We start from the raw sequence: 13,730 nt of genomic DNA on the forward strand, positions 1-13,730 counted from the left end.
GTGTGGCCTCACCTGGAGTAGGAGGGTGGGCGAGTTGCTCTCTGGAATAACTTCTTGTGGAGTTTTTGTTTCTAATGATTGGCCAGTGGACACCGTCCATGAGGGCAGCTGCAGTGAGGCAGACCTGCAGGTGGAGAATGATACTCTAGGAGGATCTCTGGGAGCAGTTGGGTGACACCTGTTGCTTTGGAACCTAGGAACAGGGTGAGGAAGTCAGAACCAAAGGAAATATGTGTAGAAGTCTGACTTGTTCCTTTTGTATTTTAATAAGATAGAGGTGAGACAATTAGTGTCCATGGGCTTTGTGTGCTGTAAACATTTTTTTTTTTAACCATTTTGTAACCATTTTTTTCCTTGCTCTGATTTTAATGATTACCTTTCCCAGAAGACCAGTTTTTCCTTTCTATGTGACAGCAAACATCAAAGCCTTGAGTTTTGATTGGTTAATATCTTCTGGAACTTGGGAATGCAAGAGCCTTATTAGGTCCAGGCACTGACTAAGATGCGAGGTATCTGGTGAGACTCCCTCATGCTCACTACTTGAACATAGTTGTTTCTCTGAGATGGTGTCAGAATCTTCAGTCCCGCGCTCCATATGCCGCATCCAGCAAAGCTCCCTGAGGGACTCACAGTCTCCAACCCCCAGGGCACTGACATTAACTCTGTGTCCTTTTAGGTCCCCCTGAGGACAGCCTGAGTTTAAATCTCTAACACCAAGTGAGAAACACATTGATGATGTCCAGGTAAGACACCCTTTCTTTGCCTTCTGAGGAAATGTTGCTTTCCTGATGTGAGAAACAAACTCACCCATCCAAATCCAAAGAATGAACTCAGGCCCGCAGAACAGAGAAAGCGAGACTTTTAATGGTGGTCTTGCAACATTGGGTGTCTGAGGGCAGACACACCCAGAACAGTTTCTTTTTTTTTTTTTTTTTTTTTTGAGACGGAGTTTTGCTCTGTCACTCAGGCTGGAATGCAGTGGCATGATGCTGGCTCACCACAACCTCTACCTCCTGGGTTCAAGCAGTTCTCCTGCCTCAGCCTCCTGAGTGGCTGAGATTACAGGCACTTGCCACCACACCCAGCTAATTTTTTATAGTTTCAGTAGACACAGGGGTTTTACCATGTTGGCCAGGCTGGTTTTGAACTCCTGACCTCAAGTGATCTGCCTGCCTCAGCCTCCCAAAGTGCTAGGATTACATGCGTGAGCTACCACACCCGGTCCCACCCAGAAGAGTTTCAACCACCAATTTATCCCCTAGTGTGCAGGTCCCTCCCCTGGTTCCTCATAGGCTGAGTACTATGAGGTCACAATCTTCCCGGGTGTCACATATTGACTGATGTGTAGGGGCTTTAGGTATTTTTTTTTTTTTTTTTGAGACAGAGTCTCGCTCTGTCACCCAGGCTGCAGTGCAGTGGCCGGATCTCAGCTCACTGCAAGCTCCGCCTCCCGGGTTTACGCCATTCTCCTGCCTCAACCTCCCGAGTAGCTGGGACTACAGGCGCCCGCCACCTCGCCCGGCTAGTTTTTTGTATTTTTTAGTAGAGACGGGGTTTCACCGTGTTAGCCAGGATGGTCTCGATCTCCTGACCTCGTGATCTGCCCGTCTCGACCTCCCAAAGTGCTGGGATCACAGGCTTGAGCCACCGCGCCCGGCCTAGGTATTCTTTTTATTGTTGTCTTACTGCATTTTGTTGAAGCCACATGCGTTGCCATCCTAGTCAGCTCAGGGGCTCTTCAAGTATTTGACTTATGACCTAAGTAGCTGGGTAGGCTGATAAGAATAGACAAAGTGAGCTATTCTGCAGGCTAGTGAACTTTCAACTTAGACTAAACTTATTTGTTAAAGTGAGGACAATAAGGGGGTGGAAGGGGGACCCAACAAGCAGGCATTGCCCATCCAACCAGGAGCCTAGGATTTCTTCTGTCCTTTGCTGACCTAAACAGGTTCAAGGCACTTTGTCTTAAAAATGAACAGCTGTGTGGCTGGGCGCTGTGGGTCACGCTTGTAATCCCAGCACTTTGGGAGGCCGAGGCGGGCAGATCACGAGGTCAGGAGATCGAGACCATCCTGGCTAACATGGTGAAACCCTGTCTCTACTAAAAAAAAAATTAGCCAGGTGTGGTCACGGGCGCCTGTAGTCCCAGCTACTCGGGAGGCTGAGACAGGAGAATGGCGTGAACCCGGGAGGTGGAGCTTGCAGTGAACCGAGATCGCGCCACTGCACTCCAGCCTGGGCAACAGAACGAGACTCCGTCTCAAAAAAAAAAAAAAAAAAAAAATCGACTGCTGTGGCCGGGTTGGTGGCTCACGCCTGTAATCCCAGCACTTTGGGAGGCCAAGGTGGGCAGATCACAAGATCAGGAGATCGAGACCATCCTGGCCAACATGGTGAAACCCCATCTCCACTAAAAATACAAAATTAGCTGGGTGTGGTGGCACACGCCTGTAATCCCAGCTACTCGGGAGGCTGAGGCAGGAGAATAGCTTGAACCTGGGAGGTGGAGGTTGCAGTGAGCTGAGATCGCACCACTGCACTCCAGCCTGGTGATAAAGCTAGACTCCATCTCAAAAAGACAAACAAACAACAACAACCAAACAGACCACTGGATGCATTATTTCCTTCACCTGATTTCTTTGCTTCTCAATTAATTCTGATGTAAGATGAGGCCCATTATGTACAACATACATAATAGTCCTTCTTGGGGTGGAGTTCAGCGGGAATGTCTTCCCATCATACATGACGTGCTAGGATGTTTTTAAAGGACAGCATCCATCATCAACTGTAATGCAGAGGCATTTTCCTCACACTAGTTTTTCTCCTTGGATTAGGCATTGTGTGTTTACCAATCTAAATCAACCTCAAAGATAAATTCTGTGGGAAAAGCTCTTGTCTTTTTCACAGTGGTCCTCTATGCTAGAATGTTTGGCCTTTGACACTTGACTCAACCACTGTTTCACAACGAACAGATCTGTGTAAGGCATGCAGCAGAATTGATCTGATCCTCATAGCATCTTCTTTTGTCTTGTTTCAGATTTTACCATCACGTGTCCAGGGTACGTACCTTCAACTAACTCACTTTCTGAGAAACAAACTTCCTGGCTTTAATATATAGAAACCTTAATCCGGGTTTCTATATTTGCTCTCACCAGACCTTAATATTGGGGGTCTGGTGAGAGCAAATGATTTTGCAAGTGTATAACTATGACCAGAGGGGCTGTAGAAATGTGTGTGAACCCAGAGGACCAACCAGGAGATTTTGTGTGAGCCAGTGTTTCTTCACCTGGAGTAGGAGAAGTGAGTGCACCTCTCACTGACTTATCCTGATGTTGGTGGTTCTAAAGAGTGGATTCTGGGCCTGGCACGGTGGCTCACACCTGTAATTCCAGCACTTTGGGAGGCTGCGGTGGGCGGATCGTGAGGTCAGGAGATCGAGACCATCCTGGCTAATATGGTGAAACCCCGTCTCTACTAAATATACAAAATTTAGCTGGGCGTGGTGGCAGGTGCCTGTAGTCCCAGCCACTCGGGAGGCTGAGGCAGGAGAATGGCATGAACACGGGAAGCATAGCTTGCAGTGAGCCGAGATCGCGCCACTGCACTCCAGCCTGGGCGACAGAGTGAGACTTCATCTCAAAAAAAAAAATAAAAAATAAAAATAAATAAAAGGATTCTGGAGAATCTCAGCAGGAAAGAGGATGCCTTTCCACATAGGCAACAAGACTTCTGGTGGGATCTAATAAAACAGCATTTCCAACAACCTTCAGGTTATACCTGCTGCTTAGGAGGCTTAGGGAGAGTTGAGAAAGAGAAAAAGAAAAACTAAATATAAGCTGAGTTTGTTATTTTCAGAGTTTAATGTCATCGTGGTGAGAAGTACTATGTTTATGGGCTTTTGAGTATCCTGTGTTTTCAATCACCTATTCTTGCTTTATTATTTAAAGATGATTTTTCTGAGAACACCGGCTCTTTTCTGCCTCCGCCACTGCAAAATGTCAGAGCCTTTGGTTTGGGATGCAGTTCTGTCACAGGCAGTTACTTAATCCTGGAGACAGAATTCTTCTGCAGTGTGCCCAGATGCATAGGAGAAATGGATCCTCACCTTATGAACTGTTAGGTTTCATGGCAGCACATTCATTTGTCTGTCCTTGCTGTTTACCTCTGGTATCAAGACATCTCCCTGGGCATGGAGGACACAATGAAAATCACTCTGGGCTCATTGCAAAAGCTCCAGTATCTTGGAAATGGAGGGAGAAGCACAACCTTGAGCACACTGTCAGCATTCCATTTCATTTTCATGAGAATATGCAGTTTTACCATCATTTGTGGAAAGAGGCTTTCCTTTCCCCATTGTGTATTCTTGGCACCTTTCTTGAAGGTCAGCTGACTCTGTATGTGTGCATTTAATTCTGGGCTCTCGATTCTATATCTGTGATACTTATGGGTGCCCCCATGCTAGAAGCATGCTGTCTCAGTTTCTCTCTCTTTTCTTTTTTATTGTATATTTCAATCTCATGAATGTGCGTCCTGCAACGCTATTCTTTTTCAATGTTACCATGGTTATTTGAGGCGCATAAAAATTCATTAAACTCTTAGGAATGTCTTCATTGCGACACATGGCTATTCCCAATTTGACAGCAGTTATTTTTAATCTGTAGATCATTTGTGTAGTATTGTCTGTTAGTCATGTTTAGTCTTCCTATCCATGAATACGGGATGCCTTTCAACTTATTTGTACCCTCTTTACTTTCTGGAATCTTTATGTTGACAGCTAATAAGTTAGATGTAACATGACTAATATAAATTTGTGGTTTTTTTCTTTTTGAGATGGAGTTTCACTCTGTCACCATACTGGGGTGCAGTGATGGGCTCCCGCTCACAGCAACCTCCCCATCCCAGGTTCAAGTGGTTCTCCTGCCTTAGCCTTCCAAGTAGCTGAGAGTACAGGCCTGTGCCCCCATGCCCAGCTAATTTTTTAATTTTTATTTTTAGTAGAGACGTGGTTTTACCATGGTGGCCCGGGTGGTCTCAATCTCTTGACCTCGTCATCTTCCTACCTCGGCCTCCCGTGTGCTGGAATAACAGGCATGAGCCACCGTGCCTGGCCAAATTTGTGATTTGTTATACGAATATTTTTTATGTCTGAATGAATAGGCATCAAAGAAAAAAAAAAATTATGTAAGCTGGTTAACCAAAACATCACCCCTGTACTCACGGACATTTTTTCAAGAATGTGTTCCTTTCTGTTGGCATACATTTCCTCATTTCAGTAATTAATGTATATTTGAACCTGGAAACTCATCCTCATGGCAGAAAAGTGTTCAGAGTCATGTCTCTCAGCTTCGTTGTTGTAGGTAGAACAGGGTCTGTGAGCTTGGCCCATTTGAATGAAGCCTGATACTTCTGGCATCTCCTCAGGGAGAGTGACACAGAGCTGCTGAAGCCCCTGATTACAGGAGCCAGTAGGCTTTTCACACACACCATGGTTCCAGAAGAAGACTTACAAAGAGGAAATCATGACTATTGTTTTGTTTTGTTTATTTATTTATTTGAGACAGAGCCTCACTCTGTCGCCCAGTCTGGAGTGCAGTGGTGCGATCTCGGCTCACTGCAAGCTCTGCCTCCCAGGTTCAAGCCATTCTCCTGCCTTAGGCTCGCAAGTAGCTGGGACTACAAGTGCCTGCCACCATGCCCGGCTAATTTTTTGTATTTTCAGTAGAGATGGGGTTTCACCGTGTTAGCCAGGATAGTCCCTATCTCCTGACTTTGCGATCCGCCTGCCTTGGCCCCCAAAAGTGCTGGGATTACAGGCGTGAGCCACCGCACCTGGTCAATCATGACTATTTTTCATTGTAGCATTTTAAAATTTAACTTTTAAATTATCTTTATGAAAAGAATGTGTGGCCGGGCGCGGTGGCTCAAGCCTGTAATCCCAGCACTTCGGGAGGCCGAGACGGGTGGATCACGAGGTCAGGAGATCGAGACCATCCTGGCTAACACGGTGAAACCCCGTCTCTACTAAAAAATACAAAAAACTAGCCGGGCGAGGTGGCGGGCGCCTGTAGTCCCAGCTACTCGGGAGGCTGAGGCAGGAGAATGGCGTAAACCCGGGAGGCGGAGCTTGCAGTGAGCTGAGATCCGGCCACTGCACTCCAGCCCCGGCGACAGAGTGAGACTCTGCCTCAAAAAAAAAAAAAAAAAGAAAAGAATGTGTGACTAATAGAATAATTTGGGTACAATTGAATCCATTTTACCAATAAAGTAAGCTTTTAATTAATTCATAAATCCTTTAAAAGAGATGCTAAATGTAGTAGCAGCATAATTGGATCCTAGTGTACTGATGTGGTCTTGAATATGTTAAGAAAATGTTGTTTGTTAGAAGAGTTTCAAGACATTTCAGAAGGAGGAAGGCACTCTTCCATTAACCCTTAGTGTGTGTTTTTGTTCCATTTTGGGTTGAGTGTTTTGTGTTACTGCATGATGCCTCTAGTACAAGGCCAATACCTCCATGTCTCATGTCTTTGCTGCTCCCCTCCTCTGCCATCTCCCTTCCACCCAGGGGAATAGCCCAGCATCAACTGAGTCCATGCTTGTTAACCAGCTCCATACACCACATCCAGCAAAGCTCGGAGTGACTCACAGTCACAACCAACCAGGGCACTGATCTTTCCTCTGTGTCCTTCCAGCTTCTCCTGAGGACAACCTGAGTTTAGTGAGCCCACCACCAAGTGAAGATTATGATTGTGATGATGATGACTATGATGATGATGTCCAGGTAAGACCACCTTTCTTTGTCTTCTAAGGAAACGTTGGTTTTCTGATGTGAGAAACAAACTCACCAGTCCAAACTCAAAGAACAGACTCATGGAGCTGAAAAACAGCAAAGTGAGATTTTCTTTCCTTGTTTTTTTTGAGGCAGAGTCTCGCTCAGCTGGCCAGGCTGGAGTACAGTGGTGCAGTCTCAACTCAGTGCAACCTCCATCTCCTGGCTTCAATCAGTTCTCCTGCCTCAGCCTCCCGAGTAGCTGGGATCACAACATGTGTCCCCATGTCCCCATGCCCAGCTAATTGTTGTATTCTTAGTAGAGACAGGGTTTCACCATGTTGGCCAGGCTGGTCTCGAACTCCTGACCTCAGGTAATCCACCCACCTCGGCCTCCTGAAGTGCTGGGATTACAAGCATGAGCCACCGCGCCTGGCCAAAAGTGAGACTTTTAATGACAGTGTTGCAAGACCCGGTGTCTCGTGGGCAGACACACCCAGCAGAGTTTCAACAAGCAATTTATCCCCTAGTGTGCAGGTCCCTCCCCTGGTTCCTCATAGGCTGAGTACTGTGGGGTTACAGTTTTCCTGGGTGTGGCCTACTGATGGTGGTTGAGGGATTTAGGTGTTTTTCCAGGATTCTCTTACTGCATGTTTTCGCAGCCCACAATGCATTGCCATCCTAGTCAGCTCAGGGGCTCTTCAAGTAGCTGGGTAGGGTGATAAGAACAGACAATGCGAGGTACTTTGCAGGCTAGTAAATTTTCATCTTAGACTTAATTTTCTTTGATTCAAGTGAGGGCAACTAAGTGGGGAGGAGGGGGGGCCCAGCAAGCAGGCATTGCCCATCCAAGAAGGAAGCTAGTATTTCTTCTGTCCTTTGCTGACCTAAACTGGTTCAAGGCACTTTGTCTTAAAAATGGGCCAGTGTATACATTATTTTTTTCACCGGATTTCTTTTCTTCTCAATTAATTTTGATATAGAAATATGACAAGGCACGTTATGTACAACATACACAATTCTCTTTGTGAGGATGGATGTCAGTGGGAGTTTCTTTTCGTCTAATACATGACACACTACGATGTTTTTGAAGGACAGCGTCCATCATCAACTAATGCAGAGGCAGTTTCCTCCACACCAGTTTTTCTCATTGGATTAGGCCCTGTGCATTTAGCAATCTACATCAACCTCAAAGATAAATACTGTGGGAAAAGCTCTTGTCTTTCCCACAGGTGTCCTCTATGCTAGAATGTTTGGCCTTTGAGCTTTGATTCAACCACTGTTTCACAGCTAGTTTTCTGAAGTCATCAAGAGACTAACAGGTCTGTGTAAGGGGTGCAGCAGAATTGATCTGATCCTCATAGCATCTTCTTTTGTCTCGTTGCAGATTTTACCATCACGCGTCCAGGGTACGTACCTTCAGCTAAGTCACTTTCTGAGAAACAAACTTGCTGGCTTTAATATGTGGAAATCTTAATCTGGGTTCCTGTTAAAAAATATTGGGGGTGTGGTGAGAGCAAATGATTTTGCAAGTGGATAACTGTGAGCAGAGGGGCTGTAGAAATGTGTGTGAACCCAGAGGACCAACCAGGAGATTTTGTGTGAGCCAGTGTGTCTTCGCCTGGAGTAGGAGAAGTAAGTGCACCTCTCACTGACTTATTCTGATATTGGTGGTTCTAAAGAGTGGATTCTGGAGAATCTCAGCAGGGAAGAGGATGCCTTTCCAGGTAGTCAGCAAGACTTCAGGTGGGATCTAATAAAACAGCATTTCCAGCAACCTTCATGTTAAACCTGCTGCTTCGGAGGCTGAGGGAGGGTGTAGAAAGAGAAAAAGTAAATATAAGCTGAGTTTGTTATTTTCAGAGTTCAATGTCATCAGGGTGAGAAGTACTACGTTTTTGAGTATCCTGTGATTTCGATCACATCTTCTTTATTCTTTAAAGGTGATTTTTCTGAGAACACCTGCTCTTTTCTGCCTCTGCCACTGCAATATGTCAGAGCCTTTGGTTTGGAACACAGTTCTGTCACAGGCAGTTACTTAATCCTGGAGACAGAATTCTTCTGCGGTGTGCCCAGATGCATAGGAGAAATGGATCCTCACCTTATGAACTGTTAGGTTTCATGGCAGCACATTCATTTGTCTGTCCTTGCTGTTTACCTCTGGTATCAAGACGTCTCCCTGGGCACGGAGGACACAATGAAAATCACTCTGGGCTCATTGCAAAAGCTCCAGTATCTTGGAAATGGAGGGAGAAGCACAACCGTGAGCACACTGTCAGCATTCCATTTCATTTTCATGAGAATATGCAGTTTTACCATCATTTGTGGAAGAGGCTTTCCTTTCCCCATTGTGTATTCTTGGCACCTTTCTTGAAGGTCAGCTGACTCTGTATGTGTGCATTTAATTCTGGGCTCTCGATTCTATATCTGTGATACTTATGGGTGCCCCCATGCTAGAAGCATGCTGTCTCAGTTTCTCTCTCTTTTCTTTTTTATTGTATATTTCAATCTCATGAATGTGTTTCCTCCAACACTATTCTTTTTCAATGTTACCATGGTTTTTTGAGGCATATAAAAATTCCTTAAAGTCTTAGGAGTAATGTTTCCATTTCTGCACAGATGTCTGTTGCCAGTTTGATAGCAGTTGTTGTGAGTCTGTAGATCATGTGTGTAGTATTGTGTGTTAGTCATGTTTAGTCTTCCTATCCATGAATACAGGAAGCCTTTCAACTTATTTGTATGATCTTTACTTGAGTCTTTATTTTGACAGCTGATTTAGCTAGATTTAACATGACTGAGATAGATTTGTGTTTTCTTTCTTTTTTTTTTTTTTTGAGACGGAGTCACTCTGTCACCATACTGGGGTGCAGTGATGTGATCTCCGCACACTGCCACCTCTGCCTCCCAGATTCAAGTGATTCTCCTGCCTTATCCTCCCAAGTAGCTGGGACAACAGGTGCGTGCCACCGCATCCAGCTAATTTTTGTCTTTTTAGTAGAGATGTGGTTTTGCCATGTTGGCCAGGATGGTCTTGTTCTCTTGACCTCATGATCCACCCACCTCAGCCTCCCAAAGTGCTGGGATTACAGGCATGAGCCACTATGCCTGGCCAAATTTGTGGTGTCGTATACCAGTATTTTGTATATCTGAATGAATAGGCATCAAAAAAATACTATGTAAGCTAGTTAACCAAAAATCACCCCCGTACTCATGGACATTTTTTCATGAATTTCTTCATTTCTATTGGTATACATTTTCTCATTTCAGTAGATCATGTATATTTGAACCTGGAAACTTATCCTCATGGCAGAAAGTGTTCAGAGTCACATCTCTCAGCTTCACTGGTATAGGTTGCGCAGGCTCTGGGTGCTTGGCCTGTTTGAATGAAGCTTGATCTTTAGGGAATCTCCTCAGGGAGAGTGACACAGAGCTGCTGAAGCCCTTGATCGCAGGGGTCCAAAAGGTTGTGTGCACACACCCTGGTTCCAGAAGAAGACTTACAAGGAGGAAATCATGACTATTTTTTTTTTTTCTTTTTTGAGATGGAGTCTTGCTCTGTCGCCTGGAGTACAGTGGTGCGATCTCAGGCTCACTGCAAGCTCCGCCTCCTGGGTTCACACCATTCTCCTGCCTCAGCTTCCCGAGTAGCTGGGACCACAGGCACCCGCCACCACATCCGGCTAATTTTTTGTATTTTTAGTAGAGACGGGGTTTCACCATGTTAACCAGGATGGTCTCAATCTCCTCACCTTGTGATCCGCCCTCCTCGGCCTCCCAAAGTGCTGGGATTACAGGCATGAGCCACCGTGCCTGGCTGACTATTTTTACTTGTAGCATTTTAATATTTAATTTTTGAACGACCTCTATGAAAAAGAAATTGTGATCAGCTGGGCGCGGTGGCTCATGCCTGTAATCCCAGCACTTTGGGAGGCCGAGGTGAGTGGATGATGAGGTCAGGAGATTGAGACCATCCTGGCTAACATGGTGAAACTGTGTCTCTACTAAAAATACAAAAAAATTAGCCAGGCCTGGTGGTGGGTGCCTGTAGTTCCAGCTACTCAGGAGGCTGAGGCAGGAGAATGGTGTGAACTGGGCAAGCGGAGCTTGCAGTGAGCTGAGATCACGCTCCTGCATTTCAGCCTGGGGGACAGAGCAAGACTCTGTCTCAAAAAAAAAAAAAAAAAAAAAAGAGTGTGTGATCAGTAGAGTAGAGTAATTTGGGTGAAATTGAATCCATTTCACCAATAAATTAAGTAATTAATCCTTTAAAACAGATGCTAAATATAGTACCATCATAATTGGATCCTAGTGTACTGCCATGGTCTTGAATACGTTAAGAAAATGCTGTTTGTTTAGAAGACTTTCAAAACATTTGAGAGGGAGGAAGGCACTCTTCCATTGACCCTCAGTGTGCATTTTAGATCCATTTGGGGTAGACTGTTTTGTGTTGCTCCCTGATGCCTCTAGCACAAGGCCAAGGCCTCCATGTCTCATGTCTTTCTTTCTCCCCTTCTCTGCCATCCCTCTTCCACTCAGGGGAATAGTACAGCATCAACTCAGTCCATGCTTGTTAATCAACCACCTCCATATACCACATCCAGCAAAGCTCCCTGAGTGACTCACAGTCACAAACACCCAGGGCACTGATCTTTCCTCTGTGGCCTTCCAGGTTCTTCTGAGGACAATCTGAATTTAATACGCCTACCGCCAAGTGAAATTGGTGATTGGGAAAATGATGATAATGATGAGGATGATGAGGATGTTGATACCATCCAGGTAAGACCACCTTTCTTTGTCTTCTGAGGAAATGTTGGTTTTCTGATGTGAGAAACAAACTCACTAGTCCAAACCCAAAGAATGGACTCAGGGAGCTGAAAAATAGAAAAAGTGAGATTTTCTTTCCTTTTTTTCTTTTTCTTTTTCTTTTTTTTTTTAAGAAAGAGTCTAGTTCAGTTGGCCAGGCTGCAGTGCAGTGGTGCAATCTCGGCTCTATCTCCTGGGCTTAATGAATTCTCCTGCCTCAGCCTCCTGAGTAGCTGGGATTACAGGCATGTGTCCCCATGCCTAGCTAATTTTTGTATTCTTAGTAGAGATGGTGTTTCAGCATGTTAGCGAGGCTGGTCTCGAACTCCTGACCTCAGTAATCTGCCCACCTCAGCTTCCCAAAGTGCTGGGATTACAGGCATGAGCCACCCCGCCTGGCCGAAAGTGAGACTTTTAATGACAGTGTTTCAAGATGCGGTATCTTATGGGCAGACACACCCAGCACAGTTTCCACAAGGAATTTATCCCCTAGTGTGCAGGCCCCTCCCCTGGTTCCTCATAGGCTGAGTATTATGGGGTCACAATCTTTCCAGGTGTTGCCTATTGATTTTTGGGGAGAGGCTTTAGGTATTTTTCTAGGGTTGTCTTACTGCATTTTGTTGCAGCCCACAATGCATTGCCGTCCTGGTCAGCTGTCGCTGGGCAGGCTGATAAGAACAGACAAAGCGAGCTATTTTGCAGTCTAGTAAACTTTCATCTTAATCTTCTTTGGTTGAAGTGAGGGCAACGAAGCGGGGAGGAGGTGGGGCCAATAAGCAGGCATTGCCCTTCCAAGCAGGAGCCTGGCATATCCTATTTCTTCTGTCCTTTGCTGACCTAACCGGTACAAGACACTTTGTGTTAGAAATGGGCTACTGTGTACATTATTTCCCTCACCTGATTTCTTTCCTTCTCAGTTAATTTTGATATAAAAATATGACAAGGCACATTATGTACAACATACACAATTCTCTTTGTGAGGATGGAGTTCGGTCTGAGTTTCTTTTCATCTGATACATGACACACTAGGATGTTTTTGAAGGACAGCATCCATCATCAACTGTATTGCAGAGGGATTTTCCTCCAAACCAATTTTTCTCCTTGGATTAGGCCTTGTGCATTTACCAAGTTAAATCACCTTCAGAGAAATTCTGTGGGAAAAGCTTTTGTCTTTTCCACACATGTCCTCTATGCTAGAATGTTTGGCCTTTGACCTTGACTCACCACTGTTTCACAAGTAGTTTTGTGAAATCATCAGGAGACTAACAGATCTGTGTAAGGGGTGCAGCAGAATTGATCTAATCCTCACGGCATCTTCTTTTGTCTCATTGCAGATTTTCCCATTGCCTGACCAAGGTAGGTACCTTGAACTAACTCACTTTCTGAGAAACAAGCTTGCTGGCTTTAATATATAGAAACCTTAATCTGGGTTCCTGTTAAAAATATTGGGGGTTGGCCAGGTACGGTGGCTCAAGCCTGTAATCCCAGCACTTTGGGAGGCCGAGATGGGCAGATCACGAGGTCAGGAGATCGAGACCATCCTGGCTAACACGGTGAAACCCCGTCTCTACTAAAAAATACAAAAAACTAGCCAGGCGTGGTGATGGGCACCTGTAGTCCCAGCTCCTCGGGAGGGTGAGGCAGGAGATTGATGTGAACCCGGGAGGTGGAGCTTGCAGTGAGCTGAGATCTGGTCACCGTACTCCAGCCTGGGCGACAGAGCAAGACTGTGTCTCCAAAAAAAAAAAAAAAAAAAAATTGCGGGTGTGGTGAGAGCAAATGATTTTGCAAGTGTATAGCTATGAGCCAGAGGGGCTGTAGAAATGTGTGTGAACCCAGAGGACCAACCAGGAAATTTTGTGTGAGCCAGTGTGTCTTCACCTGGAGTAGGAGAAGTGAGTGCAGCTCTCACTGACCTATCCTGATGTTGGTGGGTCTAAACAGTGGATTCTGGAGACTCTCAGCAGGGAAGAGGATGCCTTTCCAGGTAGGTAAGAAGATTTCAGGTGGGGTCTAATAAAACAGCATTTCCAGGAACCTTCATGTTATACCTGCTGCTTGGCAGGGTTAGGGAGGGTGTAGAAAGAGAAAAAGAAAAGGCAAATATAAGTGAAGTTTGTTATTTTCAGAGTTTAATGTCATCGTGGTGAGAAGTGTCATG

This window comes from Rhinopithecus roxellana, chromosome 13 (genome assembly GCF_007565055.1).
Source record: "Rhinopithecus roxellana isolate Shanxi Qingling chromosome 13, ASM756505v1, whole genome shotgun sequence".
Lineage (NCBI taxonomy): Eukaryota > Metazoa > Chordata > Mammalia > Primates > Cercopithecidae > Rhinopithecus > Rhinopithecus roxellana.